A 20650-nucleotide genomic window follows, 5' to 3' on the forward strand; every position below is an offset into this window, starting at 1 on the left:
CTAGAAGAGGAAGAAAGCATGTTGCATAACCAAATTTCACCAGCTATGACTAAGTACATGACAGAATGAGCCAAAGCTCTAGTTGAGAGAATTCTTAAAAGAAATACAATCTTTAATGATACTTTAATAAAGATCTTTAAGCAATGGTCATAAATTTACACCTTTTTACCTGTCTTGTTCTGTTACTAACATAATAAAAGCTCTTAAAGTAGCAAATAAAAATGAAAAGGGAACATTTAAAACATAGAAATTCCAACAAAACTCAACATAGTTAATATAACGATATAAAGTTTGAAGAGAAACCTCCCATGGGAAGAAATCTGTCCTAAAAGTGTGATATAGGTACTGTAAGCCAGTCAATTTTTAGTTTTTCATTTTTAGAAATACCACACAACTGTTAAACTGTCCGGGGAAATTTAACATGGAAGACCATCATATACAATTTCAAGATAAAGTGAAAATAAACAAATGGAATGGTTGAAGAAAGCCTATTTCCTAACAATTAAATTGACAAGTTGGCTATGATTATAGCAGGAAACTTGGCAGATGAATACTAAAGAGAGCACAAAAAGGTTTAACACAATTTCCTGGGTGGGCTTAGCTTATAAAGACATTGGCCAGATTTATTGAGTGGCTTTGCAGATAAAACCCATAAGCTCCAGTTAGGAATGTTAGAAATCAGGGGAGAAGGATGAATGAGCAATAGGTCCTTTTGCCCCCTTGCAAAGATTTCATGCAATCTGATAGTTCGTTATTATTAAGAGCAATATAGCTTGGTTCTCCCAGAAAACTATCAGCTAAGATCAAGCAAAACTTCAAATGAAACAATTTCCTGCAAGACTTGCTAAATTCTGCCTGTCTTTGTTTGGAACACTGGAGGGCAAAACAGGGATGCACTGAAGATCCGTATTTCTGGATGCTCTCCAAGTGGAGCCTGTGTTGACACAACACTAAAACACTTCGGATGAATAAGGAATACATAGGCACTCTAAGAATCAGAAGAGAGAGGAGAGGGAGCAAGGAAGGAAATTAGAAATAGATATTAATAAAAGCTTTTCCTGACTTTTTTAGATCATATGTTTATCTAGATACTGCATTAGTCTCAGCATCTTTGAATTAGTGTCTCATTGAGGTGAGAGTTTACCTCATTTCTAAACAATATTTCTAACGGAAATGCAAGTAACTAAAACCACAGTTCTTCATGTCCATGTTTAAAGATGAAAAATAGCTGTACTAATAGCAGGTGTATAAAATATATGCTGAGAATAACACACTAGATTTTTTTTTTCTAAGATTGCTGTAGGGCATTAAAAGTAATCACAACACTTGCATCTGATACAGGGTCCTTTTAATTAATTAGTCAACAAAGGTCAGGTCTTGAGTCAATGCACCAGAGTCATTGGACTGGACGGGACTAAATCTAATTATTCCCAGTCCTACTATCAGACAGATTTCTTGATAATGAATTCTAACAAGGACTAGCAATGATAGGGCTCAAAAAGAGAAGGAAATCAAAGGTAAATAAAAGATGATTCTTCAAAATAAATGAGCTTTATATCAGCATATACTGTCTGAAAACTGCAGCATTTCTTAAATCAAACATTTGATTTTTCATTTTTAAAATGTCTGCTCTCCTACTGAACTTTTCCATTTGTAAAGAGTAGTGTTTGAGTCTGCCAACGCAGTTTTCAAACTTCCCATGTTACAAGAAATGTCAGTGCATTTAGTTCCTAATATATTCTTGTTTCACATACATTGACACCTAGTCCTTTTTATTGTTGAACATATTTTACACAGAAAATAATGAATTGTGATATTGAGGCTACGGAGCTAATTCTGAGTCTGTCACACATTGCACCCCACCTTTGAGCCTTGGCTGGAAGAAATGTCTGTCTGGCAGTAAAGAAGGACAGAATGAAGGAGACAACTTTGGTTTTAATTTACTAGTTCATTAGACTCTTTTTTTTTTTTTTTTTTTTTTTTTTTTAAGTACAAATCAGCATGGCCACCTGCCTTCTTTTAGAAGCTCACCCTAGTGCTCTTCTAGCTTGAAGGTTCACGTGGAATCAGTTTTTCAAGCTTTAGTGTCACCAGGTTTTGAAAAAAACACACTGAAAACTTAAGGTTTAGGGGTTTAAAAATTTTGGGAAGTGCATTAGTTAAAAAAGTTGGAAGTATTAAAAAATAAATCCAAACACCAAATGAATTGTGCTGAGTACTGTCAATATATGTCCCAATTCTTTGACTGTGGCTGTGATACATAAATTCTGTATTAAGTATTGTTTAAATGCCTGGCCTGTGGTACTATGATTCAATAGTTAGCAAATCTGTATTTTTACTCCCAAAGTTACTTTTGCTATGTAAGCATAAGAAGGCTTTGTGAGCCATCAAACTTCCCTTTCTTTCCTTTCCTTTCCTTTCCTTTCCTTTCCTTTCCTTTCCTTTCCTTTCCTTTCCTTTCCTTTCCTTTCCTTTCCTTTCCTTTCCTTTCCTTTCCTTTCCTTTCCTTTCCTTTCCTTTCCTTTCCTTTCCTTTCCTTTCCTTTCCTTTCCTTTCCTTTCCTTTCCTTTCCTTTCCTTTCCTTTCCTTTCCTTTCCTTTCCTTTCCTTTCCTTTCCTTTCCTTTCCTTTCCTTTCCTTTCCTTTCCTTTCCTTTCCTTTCCTTTCCTTTCCTTTCCTTTCCTTTCCTTTCCTTTCCTTTCCTTTCCTTTCCTTTTTCTTTTTCTTTTTCTTTTTCTTTTTCTTTTTCTTTTTCTTTTCTTTTTCTTTTTACTACAGTTATTTGAGTTAAAAATGACTGAACTAAACTTTCCCCAGAACAGAATTAAAAAAATACTAATTACTTTTCTGGTTGAGTACTTACATGCCGAGTTACAGCCTGGAGCTGTTTTTTTGTTTGTTTGTTTGTTTTTTCCTCATGATAAGGGAAGAGGTGTGGAGGGATGAAGGCTGACAAGCTTAAGAAATACTTGAACTTTGTCATTTCTGTTTGGAAAAAAAAAATCATACCAACTTATATGATTTAAAAATACTGATTTTTACATTATGCTGCTATACTAGATATAATTTCAAACTTTTATTCAGATACCAAATTGTACATATTTAGCTAGTAATAATTCCTGTAAATCCTCCTCAGTCTTGGATCACAACATGAAACAGTTAAAAACCTTTCCTTTTTGTTTTGGTTCCCCCATCTTTCCATGATCATGAACAAGTGATATACCTGTATGTCTGGATACTGCCCAAAGCAGAATTGTTCCGGCTTTGTTCAGTGGAATTACTGTTTTCCCCCAGGCTTTTTGATGTGAAACTACCATTAATTCCCATTTAATTACACATTGCAACTCTGCTGAATCGAACTGTACAGAGAGTTATTTGAGAATATATTTTATCAGAAAGTGATGATTGAATATGCCAGTTTTGAGTGTTTTTCTGTCGGAAAAATCATTTTTATCCTGGACTGTTGTGGAAAGAATGGAGACTTGTCGTAACCATAGAGAAATGTCCTGGGAAATGCACATTCAAGTCGTAGCTCTGAAAACTGTTTATGCAAAAAAAATCTCAACAAATTTTCCCTTTCAGAATCACCACTGATCTTTGGGATATGCTTTTGGCATAAGAATGACTGTTGACATTAAAAGCTGAAACCTCAGCTCTGAAATGAAGTCTGACTGTAGGTTAGAATGGGATGGAAACGGTACTTAGGCACCATTGGCACCACCTGGCACCTAGGACATGCATTTTTGTCCTTTCTTTGTTAATTATCCCATATCCCGTGTGAATGCCCTGAATGCTTGGTGTGGGTCTGTGGCCTCTTTCCTGCTTTTCACAAACATCACTCAGCAAACACCTAGTAAGCAATTCTGCTGCTAAACTACAACTGAAACACCACGCAGAGGCCAACAATTGTTCTGTTCTTTCCTTGAACTCTATTTTGAATTTAAAAATGTATATATTGTGGATGATAACACCCATCTTTTCTCTCTCATCGTTATGGCCCTTGTGTTATTTTGTGCCTCACTCAGAAGTCATCATGTCCCTTTTTTGACTCAGCATTTCATTGACAAGTTGAGAATTGAAAGAGCCCCAAGCAGAACACTTCCACCTGCTACTTTGATTCTAGTCTGAATGTAATTCTTGTTGTGAATGACCATAATGTTTCCTTTAAATTCACGTATAACCCAAGTTGGTATATCAGCTAGCTTTCACTCCAAATATATCACTTCCATCAGAAATCAAATCCTAATTCCCATTCATTTATTTCAATGAATTCTCCCTTATAAATGACATCTTTGACTCCTAACTTTACAAACCTATTGGACAGAGAATCCTTAGTCCTGTTCCGTGGACTTGGCATGGTTTAGCTGGAGCAGTTTTGGTTGGTACACAGCTCAGCACTCCCCTTTGGGTCTTGGCTGTTTTATGCTTACTGCCATTCACAGCCAGTAGGATGCCCTTATGGTCAGTGACAAAGTTGCTGGATTTCTAGCAGTTCAAAGTCTGCCCTAACTTATGCTGGGAACTGAATTATTCTTCAAGTATTACGAAAACACAGATATGATTAAAAGCTATTCTCCTAGCAGCACAACATGGATTTAGAATCTCCTATAGTGGGATCTGTTCCTATTTCACTAATAGAACTATTCCCTACATACCTAATAAAACAATCAAACCCTACTCTTTCTTGTCATCCAGGCTCTGCTGGTACCTTAAGATTGGTTATTGCCCTCCTTGTCAAGCTCCTGAGAAGCAGTTTATGCTAGCTTAAATAGCTTGGGTGCTTTTGTATGTTCTGAAAGCAATTTGCCCATGATACAGTTGTATGAATTACGATTTATCAAACAAACTCTATTGTGTATCTGTATAGTATTGTACATAGATTTAATAATCAGATTCAAACACTTGTTTAATATCAGTGCAAAAGGAGAGATGAAGAAAGTAAGTTTGCCACAAAGGGCAGACTTTTCTTCTTTACGTTTAAAGGAGAGAGATGGTGGTTTACAAGACTTGTTAAAGCTCATAAAGTTAAGTAGATGGAATTGCAGTATGCAGATGAGCGTTACCTAGAGAATTTTGTTGTTATTTTCACTAAACCGATATAAAAGGCTTCTCTTTTGGATGTCTTGTATTGAAGTTTCCATTCTGTAATAAAATATCTACCCTTTACTACAAATGCTAGTTAAGGTGGATCCAGGATTTGAGCAAAATAACACAATTAAAATAGAGGGTACCTTGTGCTTTGGCTATAAAACACAAGTATCAGATACAATGACAAGTTTTTATTCACTGCAATAGTTAAATGGGCTAAGAGAGCATGTGTTCAAGCCAACAGAATAAATATGAAGTTATATCTACAGATTAACAGTTTGGTGCCTATCCTATAAATACTCCTGTGAGTAATCCCAATGAAGTCATGTCTTCCTAAATGTTTATTTCTAAATGCTTTAAAAGTGGCTGTATTATAAAAACATATTACTTTTCAGAATACTTTCCCATTTCCAATGCATAGTGTCCACTGCCAGCCTACGCATCAGCTCCAGGCAGCAGTGTAACCGGTTTCTTGTAGCTTCTTTGCAATCTGTGAAAAATCTCCATCCGGTGAGAAGCGCTAATTAATACCGGTGAAATCTGCAGAGTTGAACCCTTGTGGGAGTAGCTAAATCAGGATAAACTGAGAATTAGTTTTTAGTTTATAAGTATTATTTTATGGTGACCAGTGTTTGAGCCAGATTATGACTGGCGAGTGATTTATGCTTGCAGAGGCTGCTTCATGATGCAGTGGCCACGCGTTCTGGGCAGAACCTGAGGTGCTGCATCAGGCTGAGGTTTCGATGGTCACCCATCCAGCTGGCCTTAGTTTGGCCAACAAGTGAGCGGTGGTACAGATCACAGGCCGAGCAGAAGCTCCAGGTATTCAGCTCACCCGTCTGCACCTTCTCTAGCTCTGAAGGCCCTACCAGGCAATAATAGCATGCTGGGGTGGTGGCCATCTGATTCAGCAGCTGGGCAAAGGGTTTTCTAAAAGGCTTGGGCTCACAGGAAGGTCACTGAACAGTGACCTCGGGACAGCCCGAGCAGCAGAGCTTTGTGCTAGCCCACCAGGAGGGACAGAGTGTGGGACCCCCTTGGTGCCCGGTCCCTGGGCTGGGTGCAGCCCTGAGACCAGGCTCAGTGTGCCCGCTTGGCCAGGGCCTGTGGCTTTCCCTGCTGTGCTGCTAGGCTGTGACTGCATGCCTCGGGCCTCTGCTGGTTGGCATGGGGCAGGTAGGGGCAGGGGCAGGGGCAGGCTGCCGCCTGCTGCCGGCCACGGCGCGGGTAATCACACGTCCCCCGCTCGCTGCTGATTTGCAAGAGCAGATTAATCAGAGCGCACGGCTTGATGAAATTTGCTGTTATTGTGCCCATTTTTAGCAACATCTTTTATTATCTTCATTATTCATTTACAGGGGACCGGCATCAATTATGCAAATGAGTTCACAGACTTTGCAGATTACTTCATTTGCCGCTATTGTTTGTGGAAATTTAATTATTAAATATTATTAAGCTTGCGTTTTCTTCAATTTTCCGAGGCTTAGTTTCATTTGATTTTTCCTCCAGCTGCTCTCGTTTCCTTTCAGTGCCAAAACAGCTCCTCATCAAAGCGGCTCTGGCATGTGAAGACCAAATAAAATCTCCTCAATTTAATAATTTTGATGTTAGTCCCTTGTTCTCAGCTGCTTGCTCAAAGCAATGCAGAGAGAAACGCAGAGCACATTCAATTTAATGAGCAGAAATTGAATTCAAGTTTGTTCGGAATTGACTTCAATTAAGCAGAGTCTTAATGATAAATTAATCTCTTTTCTTTATTCCCTAGAATTTGTTTTTCAAAGTAGGAAATTGGACTACATTGAAAGACCAAATAAAGAATACCAATTTTAACTAGATTATGGAACTGATAGCAAAATTTAATTCTTTATAGTAACGTACTTGGACAAATAGCATTCACTCTATGGCATGTATTATAATTTATATTCATTGTTACCACTCACACTTTCATGGCATGGATAAAATGGCAGTTGAATTAAATATGGGCTTGTAATAGACTTCAGAGTTTTAATCTTTATTAAGAAACTCTAATTGAATGCATAATTAGCTTTTCAGGGTCTAGGAAACTAGGTTTAATATCTATGTGGGCTGAAAACATGGATCAGGATTTTTTTTAAGAGCTTTTTTATGAGTTTATTTTTTAGAAGAAGTTATCTTGTAACGTAGCTTGTATAAAAAGCCACGTTTTAACTTCATTGCAGGAAGCTATGTATGGAGGAGCAGTAGCGAGGATTTTTTTGCACTTTCAAATGCCCACAGGCGGCCCTGTTTACATTGTGGGTCAATGGTGGGTAGCACAACCTTCTTTCTTTAACACAATTCAAGATACCTTGCATCTATCCCCATTAAAACATGTAAGCAGAACAAGACAGCATTATGAATAGTGATGGGACTCTGCCCTTTTCATTCTGTGTTCCTGTACCTGCTGCCCTTAGGTGCTTTAATAGCCTCACTGTTTTCCATTGTTATTTTTGTGGTATAGCCACCAGGATCAAGCTCTTTTATTTTGCCATTTCAGAGAACAAAGTATTTTTTTTTTTCAAGATTGATGTGTGATTTGGGTGCCTGCTCTAGATTTTCAGAGGTGATCAAGACTTTCAGAGCCAAGTCTCTTTATGTTGTTTTGATCTGATTGTACCATGTCTTTGAGAATTTTTGAAGTTATCTGCCCCTTTAAGGGGATCTAACGAATGAAATGGGAAAAAACAACAATCTGTGTTACTATTTATGGCTGAACCTATAAGAATAGTGTTAGATGAGGGATATAGTAATGTCTCAGGTACTGAAGAAATTTATATTAAGACTAATGACAAATTCAGGGGGTATCAAATTCCGTGCTTTTGTATTTAAGTGAAGAGAGGGGTGAAGTTCTGCCAGCTGAGGAACATTCAGTCTTGTGCCTTCCCTACACATATGTTCTTTGTTTCCCAGACACTGAGTAAAGGCATATACTGCTTTTTAAATAAGAAGTAATAAATTGAACAATTTCCTTTAAACACCTTTAACAATCTGCACTGGACTTGTGAGCAGCTCCCACTGTGTATCCAGAACTGGTATGTTTCTGTTTCTCTGGAGTTTCCTGTTATGTTTTCCCAGTATAAAGGATCAAGAAGTGCCAAGAGACTGTTTGCATGGTACACAAATGAAAATATTTATTAAGGGTAAAAGTTTGTTTTTACAGTTTTGGGAGATTAAACAGTGTTGCTTTAAGGATATCTGTGTTCTGAAGTGTATGAGGTGCCAAAGATTTGATTTCCATTTTCTGCAAATATTCTTCTCTCTTTGGAAATGGGGTCAGAGGTTTTCTAGAAGTGATAAAGAAAGGTTTATTAATCTAGTGTGCTTGTGTATTGTATGTTTCCAAACTGCAGGTATTTAGAAAAAGATGGAATAAATGTTTTTTACAAGAAACTGAATTGCAGTTCATACACAGCTGTCTTCTTTCATGTAGGAATCATGTCTGTGGGCTCAAGTAGACATAAACCAGATTTATAAAAGTATTAAGGTGTTTGCAGCTATAGAAAGCATTGTAAAGGTATTCACAAAATGCTCTAATTAGTGAGAGATGTCAAATCTCCATCAGTCTTTGCAGCCTATGTGCCTGACTAAACCTGTGAGATTGCACACACACATTCCAAAGATTGCTTACCTTATAAAACATTTAGGAAAAAGTCATTAAGATAGTGTTCCTGTTAGAAATGCTTGTACTGTAATAGCACTGGGGTACTCCATATTCCATTGTTTATCGCTGATTCTTTTATCAACTTCTTCAGCACAGAAGCATTTTTATTGCATATAGATCTTACAGGTTCCCTTTAAGCTCTGACCATTAAACCAAGCTCTTCCATCTATTTGTCATCATTTGTAGTAATAGTTCTGCAGTTAGGTGCCTACCTTCTGCAGTCCCAATGTTGTCTGATTAGACTCTTGTTGACACCTGTGCAGTTGAGTCTACTAGCTTTTCTTTTCATCTGAAAAAACCCTACAGGGCCCTATATGTGGTACAGTGAAACAGTTTCTCAAAGTTGCTTGTCTTATGTACAAAGGAAGACCATATGTCAAATGCAGCTTTTCTTTTTTTTGTGTGTCTTAAACTGGCTTTCCCCATTCCAGAACTGAATCTGATCTCAGTGAACATGTCCTTTGCTTTTCCCTCTAATTTAAGCGTATATTTTCCCAGGAGGTTTGGCTTTTTTTTGAGTCTCTGTCAGGCAGGAATGGTATGACTCCATAAACAAAATTCAGCCAAAGCTGTAACTTTCCTAGAGAAGAAAGAAGCCATAAGAAAAACTTCAGCTAGTGAAAATTCTCAGTCTGAGAAACAGAAATACTGGGCACATATTAATATGCATTTTAAAACAGAAAATAAGGTGTTTTTACAACAGAAATGTGAGTGAATTTTGGCTATACTAATGACTGTAGTAACTAGTAAATTATCTTCGCTTGAAGCTCAAACCATGTTTCAAAGAAGGATAAGACAAGATACTGGGAAGGAAAATCAGTTGTTATTTATTCATACAAGAAAGAACTAAGGGGGAGAAAAAGATTGCCTTGCTTAAATTATGCTTTGCCTACATGGAAGAGATTGCGTTGGTTAGTCTTTACCCACTTATGCTACAAATAATACTCCATTTATGAGGAGATAATATTTATTATTTAATTATTATAATATTTGTTATTGTGTATTCTGAGTTTATTTTCTGGAGATTGAAAAATAATACATTCCTTACAACCGGTTTTGTACAAATTGCTTGAATTAATTTCTAACTAGACAGTATTGTTTTTGGTACAGCTCTTTTCTATTCCTGTTTTTTTTTTCTGCGCGCTTCTTTAGCAGTCCTGACGGTAAAAACATGTTGCAGGAGTGAGCTAAAGTATTCATAAGGAAAGAAATGTCACACTTACAAAATCCCTTTAAGAGGCAAGCCTTGACTACATTGTCATCTACTGTTTCTGAAGTACTATTATCATATCACTTCAGATAACGTTGCATTTTGTGTTGTTGAACAATTTGTTTGTGGCAGAAAGTCTGGCAAATCAATTATCTGTCTCAGCTTTTGAAAGTGCGTGAGCCAAATCTGCATTCTTGACTATTGCAGTCTCTAACCACTGGTATGTGTTGTATTCCCGTGGCCAGAAACAAAGCATGGATTCACCAATCCACCACCATCTTAGTTGGATCATTTATTTACTCTCTAGTGAACAGTTCTGTAAGTCAGTGGCACAGCTGGTTTGCTTCACAGGTTTGTGCTACGTTGCAGGTAAGATCATCCATATTTCAAACCTGGCTGATGCTCTAAGTAGTTATTTTTAATTTACTTTCAAGGACAGAACAAAGGTCTATTCTTGAGTATTTTTGTTTCCAAAAAACTGAGAAAATGTTACAGAAATAATTTTTTCAGCTATTGATGACTGCTATTTGTTGATCATGGGTTGGCCGCTGTTGCGTAGTTTGGCTACTTGTCAGCTACACTGACAAGCTGAAGAACATTATGAGATGTGACTTGCATTTGTAGGATACCTGGGCATGCAGCTAAGTTAGCTTCGAGGTACAATCTCATCTCAAAATTAAACTTAAGGCAGCAATGCTGCTGGTTGAAAAAAAGTCTATAGTATATGACTGCTGACTAAAATAATAAAATATTTACTGCAGAGATATGAGAATTTAATCACATAAAAGTCTGTCAGTAAAGACATACTGGGCCATTATGGCAATGAAAAACATTAAAAGATATTACATCTGTCTCTGAATTTGTGGGAGAAAAAATATGATATTGACAAATAAGTGATTGTGCAATTAGACCGTACTGTAATGTATAAGCAAAAGGTGTAGAGCTAAAAAGATTTTGAGTTTCTGGGCTCAATCATGTGACATTTCTAATGTAGTTTTCTGAAAAATCGCTAAGTTGGATTTATAGGATCATAGAACCATAGAACAGCCCAGGTTGGAAGGGATCTGGAAAGGTCATCTGGTTCAATCTTCATGGAAAGGGGAACCTAGATGAGATTATGTAGCACCCTGTCCAGTCGCATCTTGAAAACCTCCATTGATAGGGACGCCACCAAATCCTTGGTAATTTTGCTCCAGTGATTGTTCTCACTGTAAAGAATTTCTTTCTTCTATAAAGACGAAACCTCTCCCAGTGCAACTTGTACCCATTCCCTCTTGTCTTCACAGCATGGCTGCTTGTGAAAGGAGTCTTTGTCCTCTTTGTAGCCACACTTCAAGTTCTGGAAAACTATGATGAGGTCGCCCTGAGGCTTCTCCAGTTTGAAGGGACCTAATTCCTTCAGTCTTTCCTCATCGGGCAGGCTATCCAGCCATTTGATCATCTTCCTGGCCCTCCTTTGGACCCTCTCCAGTCTGTCTGTATTTCTTGTATTGTGGGGACCAGAGCAGGATACAGTCCTCCAAGTGGACTGGGAGAACACTTTATAAAAGGCATTTATAAAATAAATGTGTATTTTTCTCACTTTCCTATAGCTGTGTCCTGAAAAGTAATTTTAATTTTAGTCATGCTTGAATATCAGAGGTTTATCAAGAGTCACTAGACTGAAAACTTACATAAAAGAAGCATCCTGGTGTTCTTTAAAATGCTTGTTTACTATTGTATTTTCATCTCTGCTCATACAGTAGTTTACCATAAAATCACTGGTATGGTGTCTTTCTTGTCTGTGCCAAACGACTGCATTACAATCTATATTTTGTTTTGCCTACTGCTGGGTTTCTTCCACCTTCCCTCGGAGCACCTTCTGTGCAGGATACTGGATGTTAAACTAAATTGCCTGTGATTCTGATCATGTATGGTGATTTGTATGATCCTAAGTTTGTATATTATATTGGTGCTTTGAAACTCTAGTGTTAGAAATGGGATATGGTTGCATTGCCCCAGGGATGCAGAGCTGAAGTACCAAAGGAACAAATTAACAGGATGTCACATTAAAATAATTTTTCAAAGATAATTTAGGTAACTAGATTAATTTGAATTAATTTAGGAATACTTAAATATAACGTAATCACACCTAAATGATGTACAATATAAACAATAATTAAGGTAGAAAAATCAAATTTATGTAAAAAAGAGTCTAGGCTTTCCATGTTTGTACACTTCAAATACATCTGTTGAAAGAAAATAGTATCACAAGGGAGTGGTTTAAATTCCAAATCAGGTAGTAGGCATAAGGTACCCTTTGACACTCACTTGGAGGCTTTCTGCAGGGAATTTTTTAAAACCTGCCATTCTTTTCTGGCTTTCCAGCCATTACCAGGGCTGGACAAGCACTTCTGACTAGTAAAGAAATCTTGCATTTCTGGTGAACATTAAAAGTGATCTGACCACAGTGTATTATTGTTTATGAAACTATGTATATTGTCTGGTTTAGTTAAAGCATATGCTGTTGTTCTGTTTTATAAAATGTTTAACAAATGGCACACAAAATTAGTGAACATATATATCAGTACTTTTTGGTGTGGATGTTTTAACTGCAAAGCGTGTTTTAAGGGTGAAATGCATATAAGTGCCAAAATAAAAAGAGCATTTGACGCTTATGACACAACCGAAATTGATTAAATAGTATGATTAATAATGTGGAAAAATTCATCTACAAATGGTTTGTGAACAGCAAAGAATTCCATTCACTGTAATTCATAGGTCAGGTTACCCTAGGAGTTTTCACCCTATTAATTCAGTCCAAAGAAATGGCAAAAATATCTATTTTCATTTTCGTTTTAGCAGATTTCTTCAACTTGTTATTTTCCTTAAAAAAGAAAAAATCTTGTTTGTCCATCCAGGCACCAAAGTTCCTCAGGAAAATGTCTGCACAACGGTTAGTATTCTGTATTCTTTTGTCTTTAAAAACACCATTTTTAAAATCATGATATGATTAATGACTTTGGTGACTATTAAATCACTTTGATCATGAAGAACTAAAATGAAAATTCAAAATCAAATTATGTAGGTTTCATTGCTACATGAAAAAGCAAGAATCATCCATAGCCTGATGTCAACTAGCTATTTGAGTAAATGAGCAATTTCGTTAAATTTTAAGATATAAGGCTATAGGCTGTCATTGCAGCAGATTCCATTGCACCGCTTCCAGGAAATTTACCTAATTTTAGTAATTCTATTATGGTTTACAGAATAGACTCAGCAGTTTCCTGTCTGCAAACTTCCTCCCTGTTACTGAGCAATCATTTGCTTGAAATACAAGCTATTGACAAGTACGGGGAACAGACAGGTGTTTAATCAAGACTGTGCTTAGATGATAAATGAACCACTGCAGAATATAGCTTACTACTTTGTGTAGTGCTTCTTAATGGAGAATATTCATCTCTGTGCCAAAAGTTTCATCATGTGAACTTTTGGATCCAGAACTATTCCAAAAAAGTATGCTTAATTGGTGAGAGAGATTCAACACTATGTGTGAACATCAGATTGATTTATAGCCTATTCAACACTACTAGCATGGTACTTTTGCAAAGGATGAGATCATAAGCAAGCAGAGATTTTGTCCTAATTAAACTATATATGTATATTGTATCTAATATTAAAACAATCCGTAAGTCCAAAACAAGAGAAGTTGTTCCTGGATTCTGTTCCTCTGAAGTTAATATTTTTTGCTCTTAATGCTCATCTTATAAATGCTATGGAGGGATCTACCAAAAGAAAAAGATGATAGCAGTTATTACTTGAACTTTTCTAGACTTCAGCCACAAACTCTTTTAAAGGAAATGTAACAAAATGAGGAAAATGAAAATCACAGGTGATGGAAGTCACCTTGGATGGAGTCAGAATAAACAAAATGTAGTAAGATGAAGAGTGCCAGCAATGGAAATCTCTGCTGAAGCTGATCTGCAGTCATATATACATTCACGCAAGTGTGGTTTGCTGTGAGAACAGGGTGATGTGGCATACAGAAGGCAATGACTGTCCTGAAGTGCATTTCCCACATAACTGATAACAAAAAGTCTTGCTAAAAAAGGGAGTGACAATCCCTGCACTTTTCTAGTGTTCACTGCATATTTTCCTCATCAGATGTGGGAGTTACAAATGGAACCATGTGCATGTCTAGGGACAGTAGTGTCACCGATGTGAGTCACCTCATAAGGGAACAGTTGGTGGAAGTGCTGCTTTCTTCTCCTCATGGGAGGAAGCTCCAGTTGGTGGCCGAGTATCTCTAGTTAGTTTATAGGAAGCTTGTTCAGAGAATGTTTGAGTCAGCGTTTTTTAAAGCGTGCTTCTTAAACAGATTGCCTAGTGCCTATCTGAGAGAGAGGCTGTTCAGGAGAAGGTTTGTGTGTGGTGCAAGCTGCTTTTTCTGTGGATGAATTGAATTAGCTTGTTTTTGTTCCATCAGCATGGCAACTTTCATCAACACACAGCTCTTGGGAAGTAAAACAGATTTTGGAATGTGTCTGAGGTGGTGCCTATTACCCACAACTCCTGTAGAATTAGCCTTTGTTATTAACTCTGGCAAAATCTATTTTGCACTTTAACATCTCAGTAGTAAGTGTATTATTCAAGACCAAGATTGAGGTACGTAAAATAACCGTCAGTATCATACGCATTAAGCTGTCAGTTTTCAGCGGGGCACTGGTGATATTACCTATGGCTTTCTGTCTTCCTGACTCCCTCCAACAATCTCCTCTCCATCAGCTGCCTCTCTTATGCCCCAGAAACTGCTGTCAGTGGCCTGGCGGATGGCTCATTTGACATGTCTGTCATGTTGTGAAGCGTGTGTAGGAGCTAGATTAAATGAAGAGAAAGCTAGCTCATCTGACTGCCTACTGAGGAGCTTCAGGTCAGGGAAAGCTTTCTCTACATTAGGACTGCAGTAATTGGAGGAGGAGAAAAGTAGAAGGCAAGGACAGATCTGCAGTAAGGTAGGGAGAGGAAGGCAGAGACTGGATGGGGATGGCTGAAGTACATATGCTGTTGGAGTATAGAAATAATAGCTCTGTTCAGTGCCACATTGGAGTCTCGGGGAACTTTTAAGGAAATCATTTACTGTCAGCTTTTTCAGCCTTAGTCTTTTAGTGCACAGTCTTCTAATGCTTGCAGGCATTAACTCTTCCTACTTCCAGAAAGCTGGGGAACAAAAACAGAAGGGCAGTGTAGAAGAGATTAATTCTGTCTGCCTGTGGATAGAAAGAGTGAGGCAACCACGCCCATGAACCTGAGTCTTTGTGGAGCACACTGTATGTTACAGAAAACTCATCTGAATAATTTTGTAAACTCTGGATATCAGCTGCTGTTCTTTCAATAGATTGGTAAAGCTCTCAGATACTGTGGTGAGGTGAGCACTGAAAATTTCTGGCACATTTTTAAGTAAAATAAGAAGGCAGCACTTAATATTACATTAATGAAGAATCATCCCTGGAAAATCGTGGAGAGAGTTATTTTTATGCAAGTGTAGATTTTTAATGCCAAGACAATAAAGAGAAACCACAATTTGTTCCATTAAGCTTGTATCATATTGTCAGCACTTGCCCATATGGAAAACATATAAATTGTCATGAAAACATGAAATTGGGACAATTTGGTAATGTTTTGAGTAGGCTTTATAAATATCATATGTATTTTTAAATACATAAGTGATGCAGTTTTGAACACAAAAGAACCACAGTTGTGGCAGCCAGATTTTGCTATGTTCCCAAAGCAGCAAAATCAGCAGAGCTACAAATGTAGTTTTTTAAAAGTTGGGAATTTGGTGTCTCCCAATTTTGGAGTAAGTCAGAAAAAGTATAGTGAAATTAACAGATTTGGTGGGAAACCAATAAAAGCTAAAAGGAGCACAAATATTCATTCTTTTTCTCACTGGAGGTCAGAATTTATGTATGCACTTATAGGTTTAACTGAGCTTTTGCACAAAGCCTCAGTCATTAAACCTAACAAGTACCTTGGTGACTGGAGCAAATCTTCGGCTCATGGGTGGATGAATTAGTGATATGGTTGAGCAAACGGTAGAAATGTGGGCAGCACTATGATCTTTCATCCCATTATGTGCTTGTACAGGTCTGGAAAGTACTAAGACTTAGGTATGTAAGTTTACTTTTTAGCCATGCTGTTAAACATGCCAGTTGTACAGAGTATCAGAGCTCAGTAGGTATGAGTGGAAAAATGAGGCTGTGCATTAGTTGAGAATCTGGCTCATTATGCAGAGAGGAGGAATCAAAGCCATCTTTGCATTTTTTTTTCCCCCTTCTCCGCTGTGTTTCCCTTGAGTTATGTGTTGAATTCATGCTGGTCTCAGGTTCAGGGAAAATAACTTTGCTAACACCAACACTGTTGAGTCCTATGGTATGTGTTCCAGTAATTGATGCAGGCTGGAGACTAGGAGATGTTTGGCAAGAAGTGGTGTTATTTTGGGATCCAGCTGGCTTGGAGTTCCCTCACACAGGTAATCATCCAGTAGCTTTCTGCAGCTTTCTGCCAAAACTCCTTTCTGACTTGATTCCCTGTTTGTTGAGTCAATAACATTACTTTTTTTTCCCCACCTCCTGTAAGCTCTTTTCCTACGAAGTTTAAACTCTCCAGAGCACGTCAGACATACCTAGCTGAAGTCTCTTACCAGTACTCTAATACAGTTTCTAATGTATTGCATTGTAATACAGTGGAATGTTCTGTACCTTGAAAACAAAGTCACCTGTCACTGCTACGATTAACCTGGGTGTCACCCAGGGACCCACCTGAAGGAGAGTTTAAGTGGAGCTCTGCTCCACGAAAGCCTGCTTGGTGTGCAAAACCCACTCAACTGTCGTTCCTTGCTGACTTGTGACTTATTGGAAGGGCGAACACTATCACTATGCAATTTGTGCTTCCTTCTGTGGATTTTTTACTGCTTTGTACCCTGATTCTATGAGAATTTGCTTCTGAAGCTGGGGAAATATACCTCAAAACACCAGTGCTTTTAAAATATGCTGTAGATGGTTTCTGTACAGGAACCTCCCAAGACGGAGGAAAGAGATCATGCAATTAAAAAGTAGTAGTAGTTATTGTTGTTAGTGACAATGACAGTAATAATTTGTCTTTTAATAAAAGTCTGAGGAAAAGTCTAAATGATTCATGCTTACATAGAAAACAATATTGAAACATTTACTTCATAGATAGTAGCCAAGAGATAAGATACAATTCTGGTTCTGTATTTATACTCTATTTTGAAGACATATCTAATCTTCTGTGGCATGAGAAATGTTGTAGAAATATATCTCATCAAAAATTGCTGCAGCAACGTACTTAAAAAAACTGTCCTCTAGAAACCAGGTCAACTTGCATTGTAGCTTATGGTAATACATAAACGCAGGATAGTTTTTTGATGTCTTAGAATGGAGATAGCATAGATAGTAACATGCTTTCATCTGTTACTTTTATCAGATCGTCTTCTTTGTGCCATCATACTCAAAATATTCAGAATAGAAGTGTCTGCTTTATTTAATATGCACACAGAGTGCCTGATTCTGTTTACATTGAAGTGATTGGAGGTTTCTGTCATTGACGGGAGCAGAATCAACTATCTGAATTCTCCTCACTGCATTTCGTTAGCGTTCTTTCCAGTTAAATACATGGAGAATAGAGACTGACCTCTGAAAACCTGAAAATATCATTATAATTGAAAAGATTTTAGTGCTGTAATTTTATCAGCAATGAAGAAACCTGTCTGCTCTGTTTTGCCAAGGTGCCTGTGGCACCTTACAGTGTTAACAATATACAAGATCTGGCAACAAAATGAGCTCGAAATAATGTGTAAATATTCCATACTTTCTCTTTGCCTTCCGAAACTCAGAAAAAGAAAAAAAAGCTTTTTTTTTTTTTTTTTTTTGTCCTGTTTTAGAAGTGGTGTTGTGAGACAGTGGATAGAATTTTCTCCTATTCTTCTGTTGTCTGAGTGTGGATTTAGGAATTTAGGAGATTTCACTTCCCCCGGACACAGGATTTAGCTAGCCTGGCATTCTTTGGAAGAAGTTGCTATTAATGTCTCCTGTAATAGTCCCAAACCACCATGTGATGCTGTTTTTTCAGCTGATGTTGTCTTAAAAATTACTTAAATGTCTCTGTATATATTAAAGTACTCAAGAAAGAGAACTAAAGTTTTAGAGACTCGTTGAATAAAGTGTTTCTCAATGCAGCTGACAATAAGCTTCTGCATTTGGTTTGAGTGGAAAAGCATAAGTAATTTCATATTTTCTGTCATCTAACTGCTTCTTTTGATTGTATGGTAGCAGCAGTTGGCTGAAATAATAACTCTTTATCTGAAGTCTTTAATACAGAATAATTATTTTCCCACTAGTGACATTTTTGCGTGCTTTTAGTTTCCTCTAAGCAGAAATGTTTTGTTTAGTGGAACCCAGTTGTTTGTCCTCCTTCATTTCCAAAGGATGTTGAAGATCAGCTATAAGTGATAATCTAGGATCTTTTTTCTTAGTCTAGGATCTTTTTACTTCTTCCAGGCTATCTGCTTGTGTGTATGATGCTACTTCATTGTCAAAGAAAGAAGTTAAGTAGGCAGTATAACTTCATAGCCAGTCTTCCCAGGCACCTGTGAGATCATACCAGCTGTGAGTCACTTTCTCAGAAAGGTTTTAGAAGCAAGGTTCAATAAGCATCAAATTATGTACATATTTCTGTCAGTTTCATTGATTTCCTGAAATGGTAAATGAACTTGTAAAACTCAGGCACACCAGTAAGCTTGTGAAGTCACTCTTCTTGTGTTTAGATTTTTTTTTTTTTCACCAGACCAGGCAGAGTAAGAAGATGTAAAATGCTTCTATAAAATAGTCAAATTTTGTATTCAATTCATAAATTTTCTATCAATCCTATTAAATAAGTTTGCATTTTATCTTGGCAGAGTTTTGTTTATCTTTAATATTTAATTTGTTAAGTAGTTGGGAAGTGCAATGACAAGATTTTTCTCTTCTTTTTTTGAGACACTAATAAAGATTGAGAATTTTAAATCAGATCACTTGAAAATGCTTTTCAAGTTTATGATCTAAGACATGGCTACGTCTTTGGGTCTCAGAAAGCCTTCAGTGAGATTTATGTGCTTTTATCAATGGAGGTATAGAGAAACTATTTTTCTGTTTTCTGTTGCTTTTAAGAGTCAGGAGATATCTGTGGTGAGTCTTGGAGGAGTTTAGCCATGGTGAGTTACTAAAATGCATTTTGAAAGAGGATGGAGAAGTAACTACTCGATCTGTTGTGAAACAAGAGAGTCTTTCAAGCCATTTTTCAAAGTGTTCATAGATCCAATTTCAAGGCAAGTCAGACAATAAAAGTAGTAAGCAAAGAAAACTAATGTGTATGTGGAATACTTTAATTAAAAATAATAATTATAATGGACCCATGGTGCTCATGAACTCGTTTTCTTTTTGCTAAATTTTACTCTCACAGCAAATTATATTGCTGTTCTCTTACATTTCATATTTGATTGCTGACATATTGTGAAACAATTTAAATGGGACTCCTATGAAAAAAAAAAAACAAAAACATACAGCTTTGTTTTTTGAATTTAAACAGCATCCTTTATCCTAAGGATAGTTGTTTTAGTTTGGGGATTTTATAGTAAAGAATTTCCCAATAAAGATCCCAAGCTATCCCACTGTATAGAAAGAATTAAATAGTTTGGATGATGTTGGTGGATGGTCTTTTGAAAGCATGAAGTAAATGATGACATCCAGGAAATTAAAATGCAGCCTCGGTAAAGGCAGTGTTCAAACAGAATGATTATGGTACTATTTCTACATACAAAATTATTTCCTGTGCAGGCTTTGCTTCTAATCATGCAAATACCTGTTCTATTCCTTATCCTGGAAGACCAGGCATCCTCTAAGCATGCTTACAGCTCTACCCTGAGAACGCTCTTTCTGTTGGTAGGGTAGGCTAGCTGTGTATAGGCTGTTGGAAGCCAGCTCTTCATTGCTGCCACTGAAGTCAAGTTGTACCTGCTTTTGTTTCTTGATGAACATCCTTTAAGATAAGACAGATCCCTTTTCTCTGAAACTCTAAGTCTAGGACAAACCATAATTTTTCCTGCATTTGCAGTGATTCATGTATTCTGGACGACAGTTGAGAATGATACAGGGATTTGGGCAAGTGGGGGAGACTGACTGTCAAACTGTCTTTACAAAGAAATCTTAAAAGTAAAGTATGACGCTGCAGATATTAAGTGTTATGAGGGTGGCAGAGGTTGCTATCAGAGCAGCAGTCTTTAGAAGAGGATTGTGGTTCAATTGCCACAACTTAATGAAAACAAAGACAGAGCAATGGCTGGTTTAAGAACACTGTCCTTTTGTTATGTGTTTAGTAAGACAGGGAAAGTGCTTTGCTCAGAGCAAATCTGATATGATCCTAATGTTTTTTCTCCCAAACTTGAAGACAAACCAAACAAAGTGATAGCCTTGAAATAATATGACCACTTTTCTTTTGTGTGTGTGTGTTTTCTTACTTCTTTGTGCAATAAATGATTGTACAAGAGAGTGACTGTTGTGAGGAAATCAAATTCCTTGTGAGTACACACTGATGTTTCTTAACTTTGAACTTGAGTCTTGGTACAGGACATTGGTGGACATA

Source organism: Anas platyrhynchos, chromosome 8 (assembly GCF_047663525.1).
Source record: "Anas platyrhynchos isolate ZD024472 breed Pekin duck chromosome 8, IASCAAS_PekinDuck_T2T, whole genome shotgun sequence".
NCBI classification, from domain to species: Eukaryota; Metazoa; Chordata; class Aves; order Anseriformes; family Anatidae; genus Anas; species Anas platyrhynchos.